At 42.7% G+C, this 26,229-nt stretch overlaps 1 protein-coding gene and 1 pseudogene across 1 annotated transcript in view; both read right to left on the reverse strand.

Annotated features, from left to right (window-relative positions):
* Window positions 1–26,229, reverse strand: part of LOC141107816 (4-galactosyl-N-acetylglucosaminide 3-alpha-L-fucosyltransferase FUT5-like) — an 82,936-nt gene that overhangs the window by 45,227 nt on the left and 11,480 nt on the right. The gene's annotated exons all lie outside the window — the stretch shown is intronic.
* Window positions 24,102–25,356, reverse strand: LOC141108921 (4-galactosyl-N-acetylglucosaminide 3-alpha-L-fucosyltransferase FUT5-like; annotated as a pseudogene).

A 26,229-nucleotide genomic window follows, 5' to 3' on the forward strand; every position in this document is an offset into this window, starting at 1 on the left:
AATTTTTTTGGACCCCCCAAATGTTCGTAGTGTATGATTCTATAATTACAAATACAACTAAAATCAGGCATACAGAAAAAAATAATTTGAAAAATGTTTATTGCAGGCTTCTGCACGACTTCAAAAACAATAAATAGATGCTTCAAGGTAAATTTTAATCACAATGCAATGCCCAAATATGTCATTACAGATAACGGGCTATAATTTGTCAGCTCAGAATTTGAACCATTTTCCAGTGAGTGGAAATTAGAATATGTTATGTCATCTTGTTATCATAGTCAGTCCAATGCCAAGGCTGAAGTTACTAGATGGCAAAGATGTCTGGAAAGCCATACTGGATTGGAGAAATACACAAACAGAAGGTACTCAATGTCATCCAGTACAAGGACTTAGCTTTCCATTCCACAGCTCAAAAGCTTTTGCTTCCAAACCTAATAGTACATTAGCTCAAAAAGAGATGTCAAAAAACAAAAGCACACTATAGTGAAAGAGCCAACGAGGTCCCTGAGCTGATCAAGATCAAACAGTGCACATACAACCCTTGCCTTCATCAGTACATTGACTGAGATAAAAAAAGCACATGTAGAGATGGTTTGTCCAAGCTCATACATGGTGGAAGCAGATGGACATTTGTACAGAAGGACAGAAATGGTATAAATACCACTATAGAATCCTCACAAACTTCCAGTCTAGCTGTGAACATACCAGACAACACATTACCGAACAGTCAGAGCTGTATTTGACTATGGAAATGAGTGCTACGCCATGCTGCAGTCAAACTCAAGTTATTAGTAGGTATGAGCTGTTTGGACTGAACATTTGCATTCAGACATTTGTCTATGCTCTGAATGTTCCTACATATCAGTGGTTTCTAAGGAAGCAGCCGGAGCCTGCATGGACATCACACGGCCATTGCTAAATGATCATGCTGGGTGATGTGTCAGTGGTTGCTAAGGATGCAGCAGGTTCTCAACAACCAAAGATACCATTTGCTTACATGGCCAGGAATCCCTGGCCTTGTAAGCAAAGCAGCAGGGCTTGAGGGGGAGGCTGGCATCGTTGGCTAAATGATATAGCAACATTTGTGCAAATATTTCAGCTCTGCCCTTTTCTATGCCTGCTCTCTCCTTTATATTGCCAATGACAGCTCAGGGATGTCGTCGGGTTAGGGCTCTCAGGTTTTTTTTTAGGCGGGTGTTGTTCATCACAATTGATGAAAATCTACAGCACTGGGCAATGTAATTGATGAAGCATTTACATTGTTCAAGATCAGGTTAAGGTCATTTTGAGATCAGGTTGAGGTCAGTTTGGGATCAGGATGAGGTTACATTGGGAGCAGGATGAGGTTAGTTTGGGATCAGGATGAAGTCAGTTTGAGATCAAGATGGAGGACAAATGAAATCAGGTTGAAGTAAGGGCACATAGGATGCACTAATGTTGACTTACCTCCCCAGTATATTCATCAGTGAATGCTGAGAGTTACTGATACATGATGATATTTATAAAAAGTTATGCCTTTATCATTTGAAAAAAACAAATGTTTCTATGAAATACACAAATGTTCAATTTGCTTTACAAGAGATACATAAGTGATATGAATTAAATGTCCTTTTTCATCCTATAGAGATAGGATAGATTATTTCCCTGAAATAAAAAAAAGGGCAAAACAAATCCAAAACCAAGCACAGATGTATGTCTTACCTGTGAGATAAAACTTGAGATGTATTTAAAGTAATTCTGTCTGATAGAGTGTGCTTGCTTTATGTGTCACAAAAAGCACATCTCTCCGATCTCCTCCCTTTTGCATTAGTATGTCAGAATGTCACCATTAACTTTCCAAAAATGGCCTAATAAACCTTAATTACTTTGTGAGTGTGGCTATTTGACACCTTTGTGAACAGAGCAAACTGTATTATTTAATGGAATACTAATAGACAATTTCTTTTAATTTCCTCTGTATAAAGTGTGGCAAACGTTCATTTTTATTGTCCATATACCGTACAACTAAAAATACATTTTATTTGTCCTGTTTTCAGGAATATCCTTTTGCTCTACAAAATAAATTATTATTAAGTAATTTATAACTTATAAAATATTTTTATTTCTGTCAGTGTTGATGATGGAGAGTTACCATTATCTTACATAGTTTTTTTAAAAAGGGAGATTCAAAATTCTAAACCAAGGGCTCTGTTGCTTATGTTGCAATATGCTTAAAAGGTCTACACAGTAGTCTCATCAATGCTGTTGCTCCCTAATTCCATAGTCACATTCTGAGATCAGTCCTGGTACCAAGCAGTTTTTCTTCAAATGTCTCATGCTGGACAGGCAGGTTCAGGACCTGCCTACATTTACAGTAAGTAATAATAATAAAAGGTGCAGTCCTTTTTAACAAATACATACATTCACACCTTTTAAATACACATAACTTAGTTAAATTAGTTAAACAATCATGTCTGACTCGATTACAGGCCACTAAATCTTTTAAAATCCTTTTTTTAACACTTGATTAGCATCAAAAAAATTTCCTGAGGTCCTCTGAAATCACTTTTGAGTGCACCATGCTATAAATCAACAGAAAACTGCTGTGCAAACAAGAAACCAAGTAGAGAGAGTAACCATTTGTTTTCGTATGACAGAACAGGTCAATCCCACACAGAATTCTTTGGAACACCTCCTTCATTTGTGGGAAAAAAATATGTAATTTATTATTTTTTTGCAAAATATCGTAATATTCGCATTTATTTTTTGCATCAATGACCTTGTGCTGAATAAATATATGGCCATGTAAAATGTAAATCCATATCTTTATGGATGTGGGAACAGGAAGGGGCCATCCTCAAACTGTTCCCACAAAGTTGGGAGCATGAAATTGTCCAAAATGTCTTGGTATGCTGACTCCTTAAGAGCTCCCTTAACTGGAAGTAAGGGGCTAAGCTCAACCCCTGCAAAACAACCCCACACCATAATCCCCCTCCACCAAATGATTTGGACCAATGCACAAAGCAAGGTCCATAAAGACATGGATTTGTGAGTTTGGGGTGGAGGAACTTGACTGGCCTTCACAGTGTTCTGACCTCAATCCAATAGAACACCTTTGGGATGAATTCGAGAGGAGACTGCGAGCTGGGCTTTCTTGTCCAAATCAGTGCCTAACCTCACAAATGTGCTTCTGGAAGAATGGTCAAACATTCCCATAGACATACTCCTAAACCTTGTGGACAGCCTTCCCAGAATAGTTGAAGCTGTTATACCTGTGAAGGGTGGGCCAACTCATTATTGAACCTTACGGACTAAGACTGGGATGTCATTAAAATTATTGTCATCCTGACTATATAGTGTTTATCCAATAAAATCAAGTTTTGCCATACATTTTGGCATAAATATATTCTGCTACATGTCTTTGGTTAAAAAAAATCACAGTAAGTGTATATTAATTGGTTTATGTGAAAGTTATAGCGTCTAGAAACTATAGTGTATATATAGTATATTTGAAAATTCATCAATCCTGATGTACTCATTTATTGAGGCCCTAAAATGCCAGGACAGTACAATTACCACTCAAATGACCCCTTTTTGAAAAGTAGAGGCATTTAGTTAGAGGCATGGCAAGTTTTTTAAAGTTGTATTTTTCTGTCACAATTTTTGGAAAATTAAGAAATTAAATACATTTTTTTTTACTATTTATTTTTTATCATACTGTCAAAAGTGCAGTACAGCATCATATATGACATTATGTAAAAAAAAAAAAAAAAAAAAAAAAAGATTCAATGTTTTAAACCTTTTGATACTTTAATTAAATTGATGATCACTGTATAAGCAATAGCTTTAACCCATTCATTTACAGCTTGCTTCTGATTGTGATCTGTGATCTGTGATTGGCTAAGCTTATCACATGGTTCCTTTGAGCTAACCACAGATCACAATAGTAAGCAGGCTGTTCATGAATTGAAAGCCATTCATGACAGGTTATTTACATTGTGATTATGTGATCACTATGACCAGTCATAGTGATTACATAATACCCGGTTAACGGTAACAGTGATCCATTGTGTCGGGTGGACACAGAGGAGGGGTGCCCTCCTAAACTGCATCAGGCTCAATCATGTATATATACATGACTGAGCCTGCACTTGCTACCCAGCCACGGTATATCTGTAGGAGCAGGGCGACAAGTGGTTAACTGTCCTAGCTTTGTCTGGTTTCAGTACTTTTAAGTCACAGACCCAGAACAAGCATGCTGTAGACTAGTATCCAAAATCCTTATGTCGATACTTCCAGGTAACAGACTCAGAAAGCATTGATGCCAAAGCACCAGCTTGACAGCCAGTGAATGAACATTCTCAAAGGAGAGGTCAGCAATGGCAGCCTCAATACCATTTTCCTTACAAAGCCCCTCTGGGCAATACAGCTTTGTGATAGCTCTTCACCAAGACTATGATTGGACAATGAAGGAGCAATAAACTAATGAGATAATCTCTTTTCCTTTTCTTACTGTCATCATGGTCACTGTCACCACATGTGCATGTAACAGACCCTGATCAGTTCCTAGTGCTGACCTTTTCTTTCCCAACCGTAACCCAAAGTTATGCCTTATAGGAGACCCTAAAGGGTGACCTACAGGAGGATTTGGACACTGGCAAACAAAAATGCAGCCAGGTATAACCACTCCCACTTTCAGCATGTTTCAGATTTTTGCTACAGTCCTTGAAGGATAGACATCTTTTCTGCATAGAGGACAGTTAAATATTTTTACTAGACATTTTATTTTTCAAGATTGTTTTTGCTTCAATCAAGACTTTATCTATAATCTGAGCTTGGCACTTTAAGCAGCTGTCTTGTTCTGTATATCCTCAGAAATAGCTTAGGAGGCCATACCCATACTCTGCTGGACCTGAGATTGTGGGGCCTGACTAGAATGTGACCTTTGGGTACTGAGCTCTGCTTGTAAAATTTTCCAGACCTCTGTGTACTGTGTATTTAGCTGCAGCGTGCTCCCCATGTCCAGAGCCATGGCACAGTGTCTGGTGTAATCAAGTCTCTGAAGACTCACTCTGTGAGTTTGCCCATAGACAGGGTGGAGATATTCTGGAATGTGACCTTCAGGCACTGCTTATTGGCACTGGAGACGCAGTGATGTTGTGATCTCCACTTCGCCCAATCAGAGAATGCTTTGCATTCAGTGAGAAGATACAAAGTATTCTCTGAATAGTGCCCATGTCAAGTAAGCAACCTCCTGTATTCACTAAACAGAAGGGCAGCTACTCAGCATGGGACCCAGAATCCAGTGACAATCCCTGAATTAATGGTGCCTGCTACAGTGATTTCCAGTTTCCACAGGGATCAGCCAGGTATGACACATGCATACTGGTTCAAGCTGGACTAATGTAACTATGCAAATTACTACATTATTAAGCCTTTTGCACTGATTTTTTTGTGTTAACAGCACGTCAACACTACTGTCCCCTGTTTTTCTGTGGGCACACAACATTGTTAGCTGGTGGCCCTACCATTTTGTGGTCCGCACCCCAAGTGTTCATTCAGGTATCGGCACCCATATGCTCTCAGACATTCCCATCAGGGAATACCCGGATGACATCCTATTGAGGGAACAGTTTGCTGAATCTCTGATTGACGATATTATATGAACAGTTAGATCCTTTAGTTAGAACCAGAACCTTCAGACAACAGTGCTGAAACGGACACATCACTTGGAGTACTGTATATGGGCTTTATCTAAAAAACTGCTCTAAATTTGAACTCTGCAGTCTAGGAGCTGTGCAACTCTGTGATTCTGTATGACAGTCCTAGGCCTCATGGTAGCCTCCTTTTAGATCCATTTGCTTAGTTCCACTCAAGATCCCTACAACATAGCATTCTGTCATTGCAGGAAAAATAAATTCAGTCTCTAGACAAACTGACTGACACCAAAAGCCAGGTTATCTTTGGCCATCCAGCTCTGGAGTTGGGTTGGAGAAAACCTTATATCCACTGTATGGGAAAATTCTAGCAATGGATACCAATCTGAAGGACCGGGGGGATACTAGATACCTTGTTGGTGCAGGGGACAATCTCCTCTCCCAATCAACAGTTAGGAGCTTTGAGCTCTTTGATTGTGCCTGCAATACTGAACATCCTGATTGGAGGGTCATTCAATCAGGATTCAGTCTGACAGTGCTACAGCAGTGGAATACATCAACCATCAGGAGGGAACCAGAAGTCTTGCTGTGACAAGAGAGTTAGAAAGGATTCTAGCCCAGGGGCAGAACTTCATGTTTCAGCCTTGTCTAACTTAGCATCTTCTAGACTTGGGGTATGTTTCTGTAGCAGAAAGTATTCTAGGACCTGTATAGCAGGTCTTGCCCTCCGGATTTAGAAGCACACTAGAGATAGTTTTAGCACATATTCAATCTGTGTCATCGTCATGTAATTATATATTGGCTACCTTGGACGTTAAGGCTTTATACTCCTCAATTCCCCACAGCACTGACTTAAGAGCGGTTCAACACCATCTGAGCAGATATAGCTCCTATTCAAGGGAGCTGCAATAGTTCATTTTCATGAGTGTGAAATTTTTGTTATCATGTAACTATTTTCTTTTTTATGCTTGCTTCTATATCCAGCTTTCACCCATCCCAAATTATCCGTGCGATCCCCATTGGAGAATTCACTCAGGCTCGAAGGAATTGCTGCTCTGATGCCACTTTCAATGCGGAATGTCAGACTATAACTACACAACTAGACCAAAGAGGCTACCCCAAATCAGCTGTACAGAGAGGATTAGATAATGCTAGGGTCAAGAGTAGAGAGGATCTTCATTCTAATGTTTCAGCTAATACATTAAAAAAACATAAAAATAGAAAAAAGCATTTGTGTATAGGGACAAATAGAAAGAACAATTGTTTGGCAACATTTGTAACCACCTTCTCACAAGAATATCACAAAGTTGATAATATAATTGTCATGGACGTGCTACGCATTGCGCTGCAACTAATCACAGGTGCACAGGCTCATTGAGACGTGTTCCAGCTCACAGGCATCCAGCGGTGAACAGACTTGCACCAATGCACATGCGCAGATCACGGAGATCGTGCACGTGCGCACAGTGATGCTGCCTTGGTGCCCTGTGACCTTTTAAAATAGGCTGCTCTTGAATGGATACTTGCTGTTTGATCTGCAGTTTATCCTGTGACCTGATCCTGAATCCACATCTGATCCAGTACTTACCCGGCTTCCTGACCTCGCTGCTGTCTCCAGTCCTGACCTTTGGCTTGCCTTGACCTTGCTCTATCTGTCTGTTTGCCTAACCTCCTGTTATCGATCCTGCCTGAACTTTGACCACTCTCTGCCTGCCGCTCCTGTTTGATTGATCCGCTGTTGTGACCTGGCTAGTCTGACCCTGCCTGCTATCCTGCATCTGTGCGCATCTGCTGATCCTCAGCGCACCTGCATCCACTTACCTGCATCCACAGCAATCAAGGCTGTTCCTGTCTCTGCCAGCAGACATCATCTTTAGCCAAGTGAACCCTGCAGGCCTTCATACCTCACTGTGCTCCGACAGTCACTGTCCCCACTCCAGTGACCCCGGAACCAGGGCTGTACGAGAGGTCTCCCTCTGCAAGTCAGGCTCACCTCCAAGGTACGTGTCAGTATCAAACAGCCATGCCTGAGCCTGCAAGAGGGACCTCTCCCACAGATGAAGTTTGCCAACATCTCTCTGCCCTTGCTAAGGTGGTAAAATCTCTCCAGGATAGTTATGTGCATCTGGAAGAGCAAGTACAACTCCTGGTCACCCCTGTAAACCCTTCTACTGGCTGGATATCCTCAGAGACCATCACCATGCCTGCGGCAACGATGTGTTCTCCAGAGCCAAGAGTCTCCATCCCAGAGAAGTTTTCTGGGGATCGAAATAATTCTCGGACATTCCGCAATGCCTGTGAGCTATATTTCTCACTACTACCCCTGACGTGTACCCTAGAGGCCACCAAGGTGGGGTTTGTTATTTCACTGCTGCGGGGAGAACCTCAGTCCTGGGCCCATCACCTGCTAGAGGATCACCATATTATATTGGACTCTTTACAAACCTTCTTCAATGCCATGTCATTACTTTATGATGATCCACAACGGACTTCCACAGCAGAGGCTGCCTTGCATGCGCTCCAGAAAGGCTACCGAACAGTCGAGAACTATATTACGGACTTCCAGAGCTGGAGCGCAGATACCCAGTGGAATAGTGCAGCTCTGTGGCATCAGTTTCGTCTTGGCTTGTCTGAGGAATTAAAGGATGAACTGGCTCGAGTCGGTATACCAAGGTCCCTGGAGGCTTTAATCTCCCTGACCATTCAGATGGACTGATGCCTTTGTGAGAGCAAGGCAGAGAAAACTGTTCTGCAGATCCCTCCAACCTGGATGTTACCCAGAGTACCTGCTTCCACTCACCTCGCTTTTTCTCGCCCTGCTTCAGTCAGTCCTGTACCAATCGAACGGACTTCAGACTTCCCCGGATCTAAGCAGCTTGGATTAATAAGACCCTATCTATCCGCTGAGGAACAATTGCGCCAGCAGCAGAATAACCTTTGCCTGTACTGTGGAGGAGCCGGCCACTATGTACACTCCTGTCCAGCGAAATCTCGTAGATGTCTATCCAGCTCTCTGTCCAGTTACTCAGCACCTGCTGCCAAAACTACGCACCTGGCTCCATTTAATTTCAACTTCCAGGAAGAACTGTTCCGGTTATGGTAATAATTGATTCTGGGGCATGCAGTTGTTTTATTGACCTGAACTTTGCACACCAACAACTCATCCCACTCCAACCCAGGGCACAAGGACTTTCCATTTTTCTGGCAGACGGGTCACGCAACAAGTCGGGTCTGGTGACTCAGGAGACCCCCTCCACTACCTATGATCACTGCCACAGACCACAAAGATCTGTTAAGTCTAGATGCAATGACACCCCTGCTATTCCCAGTCATCCTAGGCCCGCCATGGCTTCAGGCCCATAACCCGCAAATTGACTGGAGCTCCGGAAGTATCAAGTTCCAATCCTCCTATTGCCGGGAACATTGCCTGCCCACTCTGCCTAAAGCTTCTGGCCCCCTACTATGTATGGTATCCGATTCGGAGATACGCTCATTAGTACCCGAGCCATACCTGTTAGGTACCTGGTAGTTGAGCCTGACTGGTAATAGCAATGATCAATTTGGATGGTAATAGCAATGAGCTCCTCCAAGGTGTCAGGCATTCCTACCCGGGCAAGTTCATCCTTAAGACCCTCAGATAGCCCCATGCGGAACTGGTGGCGCAGGGCTGCGTTGTTCCATTGAGTGTCCGCGCTCCAGCGTCGAAAGTCCATAACATAGTCCTCGGCCGGCCTACGGCCTTGCTGGAGCGCGAACAAAGCTGCCTCAGCAGTGGCAGCTCACTGGGGGTCCTCATATTGCTGGGCCATGGCTTCAAAAAAGGCGGGTAAAGACTGAATCTGTATAGCGTTGGTTTCAAGCAGGCGGTGGGCCCAGGTCTGGGTTCCCCCTGGAGGAGGGATATGACAAATCCCACTTTGGTAGCTTCCAAGGAGAAAGTCCGTGGCTGTAAGCCGAAGTAAAGTTGACAAGCGCTGCGGAAAGCCAAAAACTTGGTACGGTCACCAGAAAACTTTTCAGGAACAGGGACTCTTGGCTCCGGTGGAAGCATGACCACAGAGAGTGGTGCAGCAGCCTGTACTGGAGCGGCTGCGGTAGCAGGAGCCACACCACCGGGACCACTGAGGTTTAACACTTGACCCTCCAGTCTGTTGTAACTGTCCTGTAAGGTCTTTACTGCTTGGGGGAGGGCTGCTAAGTGCGTGCAGATCTCCTTAATGGGAGAGGTCTCTCCTGCAGGCTCAGTCATGGCTGTTCATACTGTTAGGTACCTGGTAGTTGAGCCTGACTGGTAGAAGGAGACCTCTCTTAAACGCTGGTTCAGGAGCCGCTGGAAGTGGGAACAGTGGTCTCCTGAGCGCAGTGGGTAGGAGGGCCTGATGCAGGGTCCAGCAGAAGCAGATACCGGAACTGGAAGGATGTCCCTCAGGGATGGCTGAGCTGCGGATGCAGGTAAGCTGGTGCAGGCCGGGAGGCAGGCAGACAGATGCGCAGACAGCAGCTGGATGCAAAACAAGCAGGCTGGGAACAGCGTCACAGGACACAGGCAAACAAGGTCAGACAGTCCGTTTTGGCAGGAGATCAGGCAGGTATAGACAGGAGGGATGATCCAAGGATAGTCAGGCAGGCAGGAGTTCGGCAACAGGTAACAGAATAATCAAGGTCAGGCAAGCCGGGTCGGATAGGAGACTGGAGAATGGTCAGACGTAGCCGGGTCACTAGCAAAATAACAGATAGGCAGATACAGGAACTTCAGGTGCAGAGCTGCAGACGAACAGCACCTGACATGAGCACCTGTCACTCTTTTAAAGGGACCTTGGCGCCAAAACAGCGCTAGCGCGAACGTGCGAACGGGCACACGCGGGAGCGCTCCGGCGCCCCTGGTGGGGAATTGAGCTGAAATGTCCTAGAAAGACCACGCACGCAGATTCGCTCGACGGCTACTGACATGCCCCTGACAATACCATACGTTTCTGGACGTTTTTAGTAAACGGGGGGCCGAGACTCTTCCTCCCTACTGCTCATACGACTGCCCAATTGAGTTACTTCCAGGGGCAGAGATTCCTTTCGGACAAATCTTCCCTTTGTCTGAGCGGGAGTTGGAGGTACTGAAGGAATATGTGGATGAGAACATTAAGAGGGGGTTCATCCAACCATCTACTTCTCCGGCATGGGCAGGAATTTGTAGAAAAAAGTATCACACTTTGAGGCCCTGTGTGGACTACCGGGAGTTAAATAAAATTAAAAACCGGTACCCTTTGCCTCTGGTACCTGAGCTCTTTCAAAGTCTACATACTACAGCTGTATTCACTAAGCTGGATCTGCGAGGGACCTACAACTTGGTGTGAATTTGTGCAGGGGATGAGTGGAAGACAGCTTTCCGTACTAGATTCGTCCACTATGAGTACTTGATCATGCCCTTCGGTTTGTGTAACGCCCCTGCAACCTTCCAGCACTTTGTGAATTATATTTTTAGGGACTGCTTAGATATCTTTGCAATCGTCTATCTGGACGACATCTTAATTTTCTGCACATCACTGGATCAACACCGGAAGCATGTTAAGACTGTACTCTGCCGACTCCGTCAACATGGGCTGTACGCCAAACCAGAAAAATGTGAATTAGAGCGGCAGAGTATTCAGTTCCTGGGTCTGGTAATCTCAACTGAGAGATTCAAGATATATCCGCAGAAGGTTACAGCTGTTCTGGACTGGCCATCACACAAAAAGGGGTACAGCGTTTTGTCGGTTTTGCAAACTTTTACCGTGGGTTCTTTAAGGGGTTCTCCACCATCATTTCTCCAATCACCCAGCTGACAAAGCAGAATGTTCGATTCCATTGGAATTCCAAGGCTCAGACGGCCTTTACTACCTTAAAAGGACTTTTTACCTTGCCCCCATCTTGAGTCATCCGGATCCCTCCTTACCTTATCTATTCGAGATGGACGCCTCAGAAACAGTGGTAGGAGCAGTAATTTCCCAGTGCCAGGGTCTTAAGGATTTGATGCACCCCATAGCTTTCTTCTCCCATAAACTTTCTCCAGCTGAGAAGAATTAAGATGTGGGTGATCGGGAACTCCTGGCCATTAAGGCTGCGCTTGAGGAGTGGAAGTACGTGCTGGAAGGAGCTATACTTATTTACACCGACCACAAGAATCTGTAGTACCTGAGAACCGCTATTTTTCTCCAGATTCTCATTCCACATTACCTACCGGCCGGGGTCAAAGAACATCAAGCCAGACACCCTCTTCCGTATGTTCGATGATCCCAAGGAGATCTCAGTTCCTGACACCATCCAATCCCACAGCAACTTCCTACTCCTTCAGTCTGATCTGATGCCCAGCCTAAGACAAGCTTCAGCGGGAGTATCCAGCCCACCAGGAGTCACCCTGTTGTCAAAGGATGGGTTACTCTGGAAAGACAACAAAATCTTTGTACCAGAAACTTTCCAGGCCAAAATACTAAGCCTTTGTCTCGATAACCCTCTGGGCTGGCCATTTTGTGGTCAACAAAACTCTTGAGCTGATTCAGCACATGTTCTGGTGGCCGAACCTTGAGAAACACTGCAAAGAGTATGTCAAGTCATGTATTGTCGGCATTCAGAACAAGACTACTAGAACCAAGTCTTGGGGACTACTCAGACCGCTACCAATCTCTGACTGGCCATGGAACATGATTGCTATGGATTTCATAGTAGAACTACCCTTGTCTGAAGGGTGCACGGCAATCTTCATAGTCGTTGATCGCTTGACGAAGATGGCCCACTTTATACCACTAAAGAACACACCTTCTGCCATGGAGACTGCCCAGGTTTTCATCAGGGAAATTGTCAGATTGCACAGAATTCCAACAAACATCATATCTAACAGGGGGGTCCAGTTCACCTCTCGTTTCTGGAGAGCACTATGTAAGGTCCTGAAAATTGATTTATCCTTGTTTTCTGCTTACCATTCACAGACTAACGGCCAGACCGAGAGGACAAACCAGACCCTCAAACAATATATCCGGTGCTTTATTACATTTGTCCAGGATGATTGGGTAGGACTCTTATGCCGCGTACACACGAGCGGACTTTCCGGCATACTTGGTCCGGCGGACCAGAGTACGCCGGACAATCCGACCGTGTGTAGGCTCCGGCGGACTTTTCCGGCGGACTTTTTCCCAAAAGCCCGCTGGACCTAGATTTTTAAATCTTTCCGTCGGACTCAGTTTCTGGCAGAAAGTCCGCTCGTCTGTGTGCTGGTCCGACGGAAAGCCCGCTCGTCTGTATGCTGGTCCAACATTGACTTCCTTTTCTAGTCCCGTTGTACCTGAGTCACGTTCAAAATGAACGGACTTGTCCATGTGTGGGCAAGTCCGTTCATTCTGAAAGTCCGCCGTAACTCTGGCGAAAGTCCGTCGGAAAGACGGGTGGATTTAGCCCGCCGGAAAGTCCAGTCGTGTGTGGGCAAGTCCGTCCATTTTAAAGTCCGGCGCACCTGGCGGACAAAGTCCGTCGGAAAGTGTGCCGGACCAAGTATGCCAGAAAGTCCGATCGTGCGTACGCGGCATTACCCTTGGTGGAGTTCACTTTTAATAATGCCAGCCATTCTGTTACAGGCCAGTCCCCGTTTCTTGCAAACTACGGGTTTCATGCAGTCTTCCTATCTGACGTTATTCCATAGTCTCTCTTCCCGGTTAAAAGAAAACTAAACCAAGTTTCCTACAAACTTGCTTTACCGGATTCACTCAAGGTCCATCCAGTATTTAATGTGTCCCTGCTGAAACCCACAATACCAGATCCCTTCCAGGACAGGGGATCTGGCCCACCGGAACCTATAATAGTCAACAGGGACAAGGAATATGAGGTGGAGGCTGTCGTTGATTGCAGAAGAAGGGGTAATCAACTACAGTATCTAATTAAGTTAAAGGGGTATGGTTCGGAAGAAAACTCATGGGGACCCCAGCAGAATGTCCATGCCCACAACTGATCCGGGCCTTTTTTCGCAGCCATCCTCACAAGAAGGTCCTGTTAGGCACCTGGAGGTTGCCCTTAAGGAGGGGGCAATGTCATGGATGTGATACACATAGTGCTGCAACTGATCACAGGCTCATTGAGACATGTTCCAGCTCACAGGCATCCAGCGGTGAACAGACTTGCGCCAATGCACATGCGAGTGCTCAGATCACAGAGATCGTGCACGCGCGCACGGTGACGCTGCTTTGGCGCCCTGTGACCTTTAAAGGGGCTTCTCGTGAATGGATCCTTGCTGTTTGATCTGCAGCTTATCCTGTGACCTGATCCTGAACCCGCATCTGATCCAGTACTTACCCGACTTCCTGACCTCACTGCTGTCTCCAGTCCTGACCTTTGGCTTGCCTTGACCTTGCTCTGTCTGTCCGTTTGCCTGACCTCCTGTTATCGATCCTGCCTGAACTTTGACCACTCTCTGCCTGCCGCTTCTGTCTGATTGATTGGCTGTTGTGACCTGGCTAGTCTGACCCTGCTCCTGCCAGCTATCCTGCATCTGTGAGCATCTGCATCTGCTGCTCCTCAGGGCACCTACATCTGCTTACCTGCATCCACAGCAATCAATCCTGTTCCTATCTCTGCCAGCAGACATCATCTTCAGCCAAGTGAACCCTGCAGGCCCTCATACCTCACTGTGCTCTGACAGTCACTGTCCCCACTCCTGTGATCTCGGAACCAGGGCTGTACGAGAGGTCTCCCACTGCATGTCAGGCTCACCTGTAAGGTACGTGTCAATAATAAAGAAAAATCTTCCCATCCTCTACTCAGACAAAAGTCTCTACAAAGTTTTAAAATCAGACTGTCGTTTTTCTAGCAAACGAGCTTGGACTCCTTGCTATTCACCTAGCTTATTTTCATCCACAAAATTCCAACCCACCTGGCTCTCATATCCAGGTTGCTACCCATGCAACTTTAAAACGTGCAGATATTGTCATGTTAATTTATGCACTAAACCTTTCAATTCAGTATACAAAAACATAGAGGGGAATTAAACAAAACACCACATCCCAAATTTTTGAAAATAGAAGAAATACGGCACAGGAGGTCACAAGCCTCGGGACTTTAAAGGTGTTGTGTATATTAATAGCATAAAGTAATGAATTTTCATCAAAAACATATAATAAAATATAAATTTTATTTAACAAATCCTTAAAAAACATGAGACAAATACATATTACAAATATAGCTATTCCACTACGATATGATGCAGAAATGATACCACTTTCTCATGTTTCGCTCGGCAGAGCTTCCTCAGGAGACTTTAGGTGTGGCATCTATTTAACTAGGGATAACAAAAAAAATTGATAAATGCCCATGTTGAAAATATAATGTGCATCCATAACAGTTGGCATACAAAATGAATTATGCAAGTGGTATCCAAATATATTGAAAATATATATGGCACTTTTAGGGCATACCGACAGCATGGATATCAAAAATGGCTAATAGAAAAAAAGCAAACAAAAAGAAAAAAGAAGAAAAATCAATGAACCTTACCAACGCAGCTTCAAATCTATATATAACTTGTAAATGAAGATAAGAAATTTCAGGCTTCTATTGTTCAAATATAGATCGCCTTTTCACATTGAGTCCCATCAAGGTTTGCAGCAAAGGACAAAAGATTTTTAGACTGTGAAGTTTTTCTGTTAGGAAAAACAACACAGCATAGTGAAATAAAAAAAAATATATATATTTATACCTAAATCAGCAAGTATAAAGGCAAAACGCCTTAATTGACAATAATAAGAGAGGAAGTACAAATACCTTCAATATGCCAGTATAGTTGAATCAATAGTGTGTTTAAATCACATCCACGGTGATGATTAAAATGTTCATCTTGCTTATAGGGATGTAGCAAGATTGGGAGAGGAACAGATCCGACGTATGGTCACAAAGACACCCCATGCCACAAAATGGATTCAAAAGTGAGCAGGCGCGATACTCTCCAGATAAAAGGATCTAAAAAATAATAAATAAAGGGCAACAGGGTATTAAAGCTAATGAATAAAGTGAAAGTTGAAACAGATGTCCAACCCAAAGCGGTGGCATTGCTGAGTAATAAGTAGTAATCTAAAAGGAGCTTACTAGTGGCGGACAAGACAAGAGGTTTGGAGTTATATTGGGAGAGATATACCTCTCTCCCTGACCCTCAGCTTTGCTGGCATGGCAATGTCTGACGTCATCGCTGCGTCGTGGACATAGAGAAAAGTGCCGCTTGCGCATGCACCAGAGCAGGGATGGCAGCGCGATGGATGACGCTTGTTAGTCACTAACAATTGCGGTCATCTTAGAAAATCCTGTGCCCACAATAAAGTGTAGTGTAAGATTAAAACCACAGTAGGACCGATGAATGAGCAGGCAAACCGGCCCATATCAGTCGGAGCTAGAGGGAAAAGAAAAGTGACTGGTAAAAATAGGTCATGGTGCAATGGGAAAAGGCTAACTCAATAGGGCACAGATGAATAGGGATATTGATTAAAAACCAATTCATAAGAGCCCTGGGTGTCCGTGCAACCAGAATAAAGAAGACATCAAGCAGAAGGGCAGGACCCAGAATGCACAAATGGTCTCGACAATAGAGCAGATCAAACTGCAAATATAAAAATAATTATAATTAAAATAATTACTAACTTATTAAATATAATGAATTAATTGATTGAATTAATAAAGTAGCATTGCTGGAAAGAGGTTCATTGAGTAGTCCATAGCCATGAATGAAAAAAAATATATATACTTATATGTAGTTCATTCTCGAGCACTCAATAGCAATTTCAATGCAATAGACAAGAGATGTAAATAAGTAATTCTGAAATAAAAAAAAAAATTTAAAAAATCATAGTTGATTTAGAGGAATGGCTTAAAACTTAAGGCGTAATTTAGCTCAGGATGTTTAAGAGCACATAAGTCAGAGATCCATCTGGCCTCGCGTTGCAATAAAATTTTATCATAGTCTCCCCCTCTCTCATTGGGGGGGACATGTTCGAGAGCATAAAAATGCATCTTGATATCGTCAAAGTAGTGGCAGAGGCCCACATGGGACTTATGAGCTGGCATGTAGAAGAGAATTTCCCGCTGAGGGTAGCTGGTGGCCGAGCTTTGTAAGTTGTTAGTATTTTGAATTTAATTTGTTGGGTGATCAGAAGCCAGTGAAGGGATTGACAGAGAGGAGTAGCAGACACTGAATGGTTGGTTAGGTGGATGAGCCTGGCAGCAGCATTCATGATGGACTGAAGGGGGGTAGCCTATGTAAAGGTAATCCCGTGAGGAGGGAGTTGCAGTAGTCAAGGCGAGAGATATCCATAGATAACCAGGGAGTGAACTAGGATGTTAAGGTGGCAAGATTTGGACAGTGATTGGACATGTAGCCGAAAGGATACAGCATTCCTGGATGCCTTGTTGGTCTAAGAATGGGGTTGTCCTTACAGCACTGCAGAAATGAAGAAAATAAAGAGGGCACACTGGCCTAGTGCATTATCCAACAAATATTTATTAAAAATGGTAAAAGATTAAAATCTACTCACAAGGTGATAAATGTCCTCATCAAGCCACAACATGTGGCCTAACACTCCCAGACCACCTCTGAAGAAGGACTTTCCTTCGAAACATGTCAGCCAGCAGGAACCAAGGCTAGGTCCCCCCTCCCCCACACTGGTAGTTCCAGGCGGTCTCGGAGTGTTCAGCCACATGTTGTGGCTTGATGAGTGCATTTATCACCTCTGTTTGTGAGTAGATTTCAATCTATATTTGTCCCTCTGAGCTTGATTTTATCTTTGTAGAGCCTCTCTATATAAAAATAATTTGGAACTCTCAGACAGCTTACATACATAACTGTGCATGGTCAGACCACCACATAACCTCCTTCACCACAGAATTCATTAGGCAAGCCCCTTCACCATTTACGTGGAGACTAAATGAGGCACTTTTTTCGGACTTGGCGGTTGAGTCGGAAGTCTCTAAAACTATAACTACTTTGCTCTAAATGCCCTCCCTGAAACCCCCATTCCTACAGTATGGGTTGCCCATAAGGCAGTATTGAGGGGAAAACGTATCAGTTTAGCAACTGCCTGCAACAAAACTAATAAGCAAAAAATAATACAGCTCTCTGCGGAGCTGGACAGATTATACAAAAATTTCACAGCCCTGACTTTAAAGTCTACTAGACTGTCCATTGAGCAAAAATGCCTCTAATTGGACTCGCTGCTGTCAGCTAAAGTAGAGAAGGCCCTACGATGGTCCGAGGCAAGATTTCTATTGCACAGTAACACTGCCTCAACCATGTTCGCTAGTAAACTGAACCAGTCTTTCCGCCCACCACACGTCTATAAACTGACCACCCCTTCAGGCTTGATTACATCTCACCTACAGGGAGTTTTAAACATTTTTTATATTTTTTTACTCATTACTTTGGCCTCCTCGGTCTGGGCCACCAGACGAGGCCTTGGCTTGGTTTCATTTTATCCCAATCCCCACTCTCACCACCGCACAATTGGACAAAATTAATTCACTTATTTTTCAGTCAGAGGTGCTGAATGTCATCAAGGCACTAAAGGCTGGTTTATCCCCCGAACCTGACGGTTTATCCACCATATATTATAAAAAATTTGCCTCCCAACTTTCCCCTAGACTGGTTCGGCTTTTTAACTTTGTTCTACAAGGCAACAGCTTTCCGGAGGAAATGCTGTTGGCAAACATGTCGCCCATCCCTAAGCCGAATAAGGACCACACTCACCCCCAGATTTTTAGGCCCATTTCGGTTATCAACAATGACCTGAAGATTTTCAGTAGGATCTTAGCAGATAAACTCGCAGGAGTGATGTCCTCATTGATTTCCCCTTACCAGTCAGGGTTTATGCCCCACCGCCTGATAACAGACAATATCCACCTAGCCACCGATATTGTTCAGGATGCAAACCTTTTCTCAAAGAAACTGTTAAGCTTAAACATTCATAAAGCTTTTGACAATTTGTCTTGGAGCTATGTGTCCCTCCTGTTACAGCACTATGGCTTTCGGGGTGATTTCTTATAGGCCTTCCAAGCTCTATATCAAAACCCCAGAATGCGTGTCAAAATCCCTGGTTGTAGCTCAGAGTTTTTCCAGCTCGATAGGGGTACTAGACAAGGGTGCCCACTGTCTCCACTCATTTTCACTCTAGCTATTGAGCCCCTAGCCATTGCTATTCTACTACACCCGGATATTTTGGGTTACCACAAAGCTTCCTCTACTTATAAATTCTGCATGTACGCAGATGACGTGCTTTTATTTCTCACCAACCCCTGGGTCACCCTGCCGAATCTTCTTCAAACCCTCTCAGTATTTGCCAATATTTCTGGCCTTTCAGTGAATGTGTCCAAATCAGTGGCTCTCCCAGTGGGGTTCTCTCCTACCGAGCTGGAGACTCTCAAAAAATCCTTTTCATTTATATGGGCTAGATCTTCCCTCTCCTATTTGGGTGTAAAGCTTCCTGGATTATAATTGTTTATTTGACCATAACTTTTCTCCCATGATCTCTAAACTAAAACAGTTACTTAAAACTTGGTCCCCCTATAGAATTTCATTCCTAGGGAAAATAACAGCAATTAAGATGACGATCCTCCCTAAATTGTTACACTTGTTCCGCGCCTTGCCCATTAAGATTTCTAAGTCCTATCTTCTCAAACTTCAAGCACACTTTAACAGATTCATTTGGAAGGACAAGCCTCTGAGATTCTCTAGGGAAGTACTGTATCGCCCTTCCAGATTAGGGGGCCTGGGAGTTCCACAGGTATGGCAGTATTATTTAGCAAGTAGATTCTTGCAACAGGCACAATGGAATATTAAAAATTCAAGAGTCCCCTGGGTCAGATTTTAACAAGATTCGATAGCCCCATTTTACCTTCCAGGAATACTGTGGTCATCTAAATCCCATGCCTCGGAGTAGTACTCCTGGAATCTAGTGGTAGCTCATGGGGTTGACAACACTGGAGGATTTTGTGCAGGATGGAAAGTTCGTCTCTTTCCCCCAGATGTAGGCCCAAAAAAATATTCCAGCAGGAGAATTCAAATCCGTCACTTTTTTCAGACACACTACGCAACAGTCTACTCTGATTCGCACTCCTCTTTTGAGTCCCTATGCCAGAATGCCCCTAGACAGAAATGTTTAATATCTGGGCTGTATAAATCTATGGAGATGGTAAAAGATTGCCCCAAATTGAAACATATGACTCATTGGGAATGCAAATTAAATCTGGAATACTATCCCAAAGACTGGGAAACTAACTGGCAGAATTTGCGTAAATGCATCAAATCTCTTACTATTAAGGAAACGGCGATTCAATTATATACTCGCTGGTATTATACTTCTCTACAATTGGGAAGGATCTACCCCCAGACTTCCTCATCTTTTTTCAGAGGATGTTCATTCCTATCTATGACGCTAAATGGAACCCTTGGTTCACTTTCCGTATTCAAGAATGACCTTGAGTGAATGAATGAGTTATTGTTTTAGTGTTTTCTTTTTGTTGTGTTAGACTTTTTGACTGCAGTCTTGTTTGACATTCCATATCGTAGATAAGATCATAAAGCATTATGATTTTCTTGTATAACCACGAATACTTATCTATTTGGATGATCATTGTCTACCTAAGTAACCCGACTGATTTTTGGATATGTAGTTTTGTTTCTCTTGACATTTTGTACTGCAAACTTGTTTCTCTCAATAAAAAAATAAATAAAAATGAAGTATAAAAATAGTTTGGGCGGTATTGCAATTAATAAATATATACATTGCAGAAACAGCTTTTTTAAGCAGGGATATTCTGTTCAATATGCTTGAATGTTCATCACCATTAAATAATTATATATTACTCACTCATATACATTACTGTTAATCTCCTGGGCTTCTGATGCTTTCACAGACCACTCCATAGGAGCATGCAGCGATCGCTATAGTAAACACAGCGTTTTTGATCACTGTGGATGGTCAGGAAGTGCTGTACTAGCTATGCCCAGTCTCTCCATGCAGCAGAAGACTATTACTATTACAGTGATGCTGATTTCAGCCAGCAATAGCTTACCATTAGAATTGTTGATCTGCTGTTGCAAAGCTGCATGGGGGAAATCTACAAAGGTTTCCCCTGATCAGATCCAGACCCCCATTAAGAAAAGTGATTAAAAAATTAAAAAAATGAAAATATACTATCCCCTTAAAAAAATTATATATTTTAGGACTTTTATTAGTAATCTTAGACTAAAACCAGTGATTGCAAATTTTGAAAACATTTCATACTGTTTTCCATTCTTTGTTGTCAAAAAAAAAAATACTTTTTTGTAAATAAAATCTAATATACTGTATACTTCACTGTTTCTACATGATAAAATTACCACATACCCTGGAAAAAACACGCAATTTTGGTAGCATTTGATTCTAGACATTTCAGAAATTATTTCAGAAAAAAAAAGAAAAATCGTTCCTCATTGTTTACATTTTTATGTGCTCAAAATAAGCAGATTTGTTTTATTTCATAATTTTCACAATTTTTACTCCCATTTCTAGAAAAAATACAATTAAATAAAATTAAAAATCAATTAAAGTATAGAATAAAAAATAATTATTATCTGTTAAAAAAATCAAGATTGGCTAGGTTGACTACAAAATGTAATGGACTGTAAGACATTGGGGTTGATTTACTAAAACTGGAGAGTGCACAATCTGGTGCAGCTGTGCATGGTAGCCAATCAGCTTCTAATTTTAGCTTGTTCAATTAAGCTTTGACAATAAGTCCTCATGCACACGGACGTTTTTACAGCTGCTTCTTTGAGCTTTTTTTGCAGCTTAAAAAGGCCTGTCTATGTTAGTCTATGGCTTCATGCCCACCTAGGCGTTTTTGAGCTGCAAGTGGCATAGGCGTTTTTAAGCTGTAAAAAAAACCCAGGACCAGTGGGTTCTGAGAGACGTTTTTCAGCTGTAAAAACGCTCTAACGCTGAAAAAACGCTCAAAAACGCTCAAAACGTCATTCACCAACGTGTTTTAGCGTTTTTGATCCATTGAAAAAAAAAAAAAAAAAAATTTGAAAAAAAAAACCGCTCAAAAACGCTAACGCGGAAAAACGCTCAAAAACGCTAAAAAACGCTATTGCAAAAACGCCGAAAAACGCTGAAAAAAGTTTAAAAAAATCACTGCAAAGATACTGGCGTTTTCATAACGTTTTTTTAACAGCCTGTGTGCATGAGGGCTAAAACCTGGAAGCTGATTGGTTTTTATGCAGAACTGCACCAGATTTTGCATGTTCCAGGTTTAGTAAATCAACCCAAATCTATCACATGTCCAAAACCTGAAAAAAAGCCTGGGACTTAAGGGAGCTTACACATGATATGGGTCCTAGGATTCAAGCTGTTACAAACTGGACATTTGGTCTAATCCCATACACTAAAGTGGCTAAATCCAAAAAAACTGAAACACCAGGGTGGTTCAGGGTTGGCCGATGAGGTATGTACTCAGGGGCGGACTGACAACTCATGGGCCCCCCGTTTTTTTCTGTAACTGTGGCTTACTACCTCTTTAATGTCCCTAGGAGTAAGGGATTTAAGTCATAGTATTCAAATGCGCTATTTTTAATTTCTGTAAGTTTGCTGTATCTCGGGTTGACCTTTCACAATTGCCCTTTTCTCTTGGAGCTCATGTTTGTGTCTCAGCCATACCATTTGTGCTGAGAGCTGCCTCCATTTTGGTTTTTCATCATTACCCTTTATATGATTTGTTAATAGTTTGTGTGTCCCCTCTGATTTTGGCCATATTCACAACTTGGAATTGTGGGCAGAATCACTGCAATTCTGCCCGCAATTCTGCAATGCATGTCTGGGGTGCCATTATTCTTAATAGCACCCCAAATACAGTTCAATTCTGCTGTGACAGAACTGGGCGGCAAATGTGGCAAAATGTGCATTTAAAAATCTGCTAAGCTTGGTGCCCAAAAAGGAGCAAGATCTTTTTTTGGGCAACAAACGTGCATAGGGCAGCCTATTGAAGTGAGTGGGCTGCTCTATGCTCGACATGCGGAATTGCGTGAAAATAATGCAACTAAAATCGTGTGCGGGAATGTTTGTTCCCACTACACAATATGTGAATAGGGCCATAGTGTTTACTTGTGGTATGTATTTACTCATACTTCTTATCGTCATCACTGGTGGCTGGTGGTAAGAGGGGTTTGTGGGGTTTTAAGCTATGTCCCACTGACATGTCAACCTGTATAAAAAACACTTTTGAATATTTTCTGTGTTCCCAAGTCCTGTAGAATGCATTTATTTATGGATTATACTGTACATATAGTATATAATATGATACTTGCTTTGGTCACATAAAGCAATATTCTGGATAAACATATATCTCACACATTTTATAAGTTTAAAACCAATATTAAAATGAGATGCCAAGCAACTTAAGGCTCTGTTTCCACTATTGCAACCCCAAAGTCACGTGATTTACAGTTTATGATTTGATGTCATGCGACTGGTGAAAACCATGTGAGAACAAGTCGCACCGAAGTCGGAACAAAGTAGTGCAAAAACCTTTTTTGGAGTCACTGTGACTTGAGTTGCACCAATTAGAACAAGGATCATTGAAGTACATGGGTTTTGACTTGTCATGTGGCTTCACATGTGTCAAGTCGCACAACAACTCACAGTAGTGGAAACAGAGCCTTAAAGTACACGAATAGCCTAAACTTTTTTTTTTTGTATTTTAGATTTGAATAGAGTAGGAAAGGATTAGAGAGCAGAACCCCTGTCAAATTGTTATTGCGTTTTATGTCTTTGCTGGTCATATTCACCCTCTTTCTTTTGCCATAGTTTTACAGTTTTTATTGAAACAGAAGGTGAGGGGAAAATTAATATTGGAGAAATTTATTACTGCATTTTCCTCCCATGCACTATTTCTGCAAGATGCTGATACTAGGTCAGATTCGGGTACTTATACTGGTTGCATTTAAAAGTATATTTAATAATCTAATAATCTAAGTAATCACAGAACTGCATTAGTCCTTCTTAAGTTTTTTTTTTTTTTTTACTATTTGCGTTTTCTGCATTAGGGTAAAAAATGCCCCAGTACCTGTCCTACCTCTCTCTGCCCCTAAACACTTACCTGGCTCCTGTCACTGCTTCAGCTCTGCTTCACTTCCTTTCACAGGAGAAACTGAGGGCAGAGGAGCCATAGGCTTTTGATGCTGTTGGTCAAACTCCAGTGTGGAGGAATCGGGGGTGTGGCTTACTGGTGCTGTGTGTGTCTATGGATGCACACAACTTGGCTCAGGCATAACTGGCTCACTGCAGGAGGCACTGAGAGGATTGGGAAGCTGAAACTGCTGGCAGGGCACTGCCAGAAAAGGAGGTAAGAAACCTTTCTATTCAATATCGTTGCATAAACAAGGTAAGTATTACCTCTTTGCTATTAAAAAAAAAAAAGAAAGAAAGAAACGTAAGCTTTCAGTTTATGTGTCTTTTATATCTGTCTGGAGTTCATTCAGTCTTATGTACAGTGTATGCTTTATTGGCTGATCAATTTCTTTTATTTTCAGGAATAATGTGCACTCCATCAAAGGAGGATTCTAAAAACTGTAAGTACAACATTCATTATTTACTTTATAGATAAGGGTACAAGTAAAAAAAATAGCAAGTTTGAAGTTTTTGATAATTTTCTGGTAGATCGTTACAAAGAGGTGCCATTTTCCAGAAACCATTTTGCTATGCTTTGAATTACTTGGTAATGAGGACCATATTTTTAAGGCCATGCAAACCTGAGAGTAACTAATTTGCCATCCACCCCCGGTCTTAACACAAGATCTCCAGTTGATCCAAGATTGAGATCTCCAGAAGGTGTATTGCCAGGTCCTTTGGGCTTGAATAATCATTGACATGAATAAAAGCATCACCAGGGACAAAACATTTGTAGCTCTCTAGCACAGTTGTGCTAGGTCCCTAGCACAACTGGCAGTTTTTCTGTGATGTAATCTTTGAAATTCAAATTCTTAAAAGCCAGGTAGAATTTATGCTGAGAAGTGAAAGTCATCCCACATCAGTGCAACGTGTCCTTTACCACAAACATCAATTGTAATATATTTTTTCAGTTCTTCATAATATGCTGTCCTCCAGACACCTGGGTAGAACTTACTAACTACCCAAGCCAACAGCTTGGATTTGGTTGGGATGGTTATGTTTTGTGGCTCTTTAAAGGAGAAGTCCAACCAAAGCTCATTTGGCTGTACTTCTCCTATGGATCACATGAGTGCAATTCATTTTGTACTTCTGTGACCCGTTTTCAGCAGAGAGCGGGCTGAAGTCCGCTCTCTGTTGACATCGTGGATGTCAGTCCAGGCACCAAGACATTGTGACAATAAAGTCTGGATCTAACTGGTGGCTGGACTGACACCTGGCTCAGCCTTGCAGTGAGCTGCTGAGAGCCTGAGCTGGCTGCCCCCACCCCCCTCAACAGCCCAGCGCTCCAATGAGCAAGGAGGGGAAAGAGCAGAGAGCTGTGACTGACTGTCTACAGCTTTCTGCTTAGGGAGTTTTGAAAACCGAGTGATCGGCGGTGTTTGATCACTCGGTTCTCAGTGCAGAGGCCTCTGGCTGGATCCACCGACAAAAAGAAAAAAAAAATCCTTTACTTCTCTTTTAAAGGCTATTAGCTGACCATAGGGTCTGAAGATATTGGCATCCTTATGAAATGTCAATCTCATGTTAAAAAGGCCATCCAGCAAATGTAGGTTCTTAATGATTAGTAGCAGCTCCAAGTTAAACCAAACCCAATTCTGAAAATGAGGTCTTGGCCCCGGGGCAGTTATCTTTTATCGTACATGATATCTACATGATGCATGACCACGACATCAGCAATATTGTAGAGATTTCGGTTTGCTGTTAGTTTGCAGTCTGAGATACCAAACTCAGTCTGGCATCTCTCCAATGGGAAGTGGTCTCCAAAAGGCCTGACTCAAACCAGCACAAGAATCTCATTTTGTCTTTTATATCTGTGTAGAACCCTTGTCCTAAACAGGGCTGCTAGTAAATTTGGTTGTGCTAGGTGGTAACTAGCCTGGCTAATTTGTAGTCTTTGATTCACTGGATTCTGTCCTTAACTTGAGTTTAATTTGTAGTCTCTCTCTTCTGTTAATAGGTGGCACTGTTGCCTTGGCATTAGTAAATATGTAAGTAAATAAGTAAATATTTTGTCTCAGCCAATTAGCAGGAGTTTCCTTTGGCCGCTTTGCATGCTGGGATAAGCTATTTATTTGGAAGAAGTCAGGTGATCGGGGTTCTTTCCACCTGGGCTGCAGCCTAGGTGGGCATGTGAGGAGCAGCAGAAGAGGTGTAGGCCTGAAGCCTGGGGTCTAACCACAAGTGTAGAGGCTTAGCCGGAGGGGAGCCTGATCATTGCCAGGAGGCAGGTGTCAAAGGGATGGAGTTCTGAAGGAGTACCAGAGCAGACGCTTCAATAGCCGGGGATGGTGAAGTAAGTGGGAAAGCTTCAGTAGAAACTCATCCAGTAATATAGCAGGTAGCTGTGAGTAAAGCTTGAAGGAGTACAGCAGATAGCTGTAAGTAGAGCTTGAAGA

Source organism: Aquarana catesbeiana, linkage group LG09, assembly GCF_042186555.1.
Source record: "Aquarana catesbeiana isolate 2022-GZ linkage group LG09, ASM4218655v1, whole genome shotgun sequence".
NCBI classification, from domain to species: Eukaryota; Metazoa; Chordata; class Amphibia; order Anura; family Ranidae; genus Aquarana; species Aquarana catesbeiana.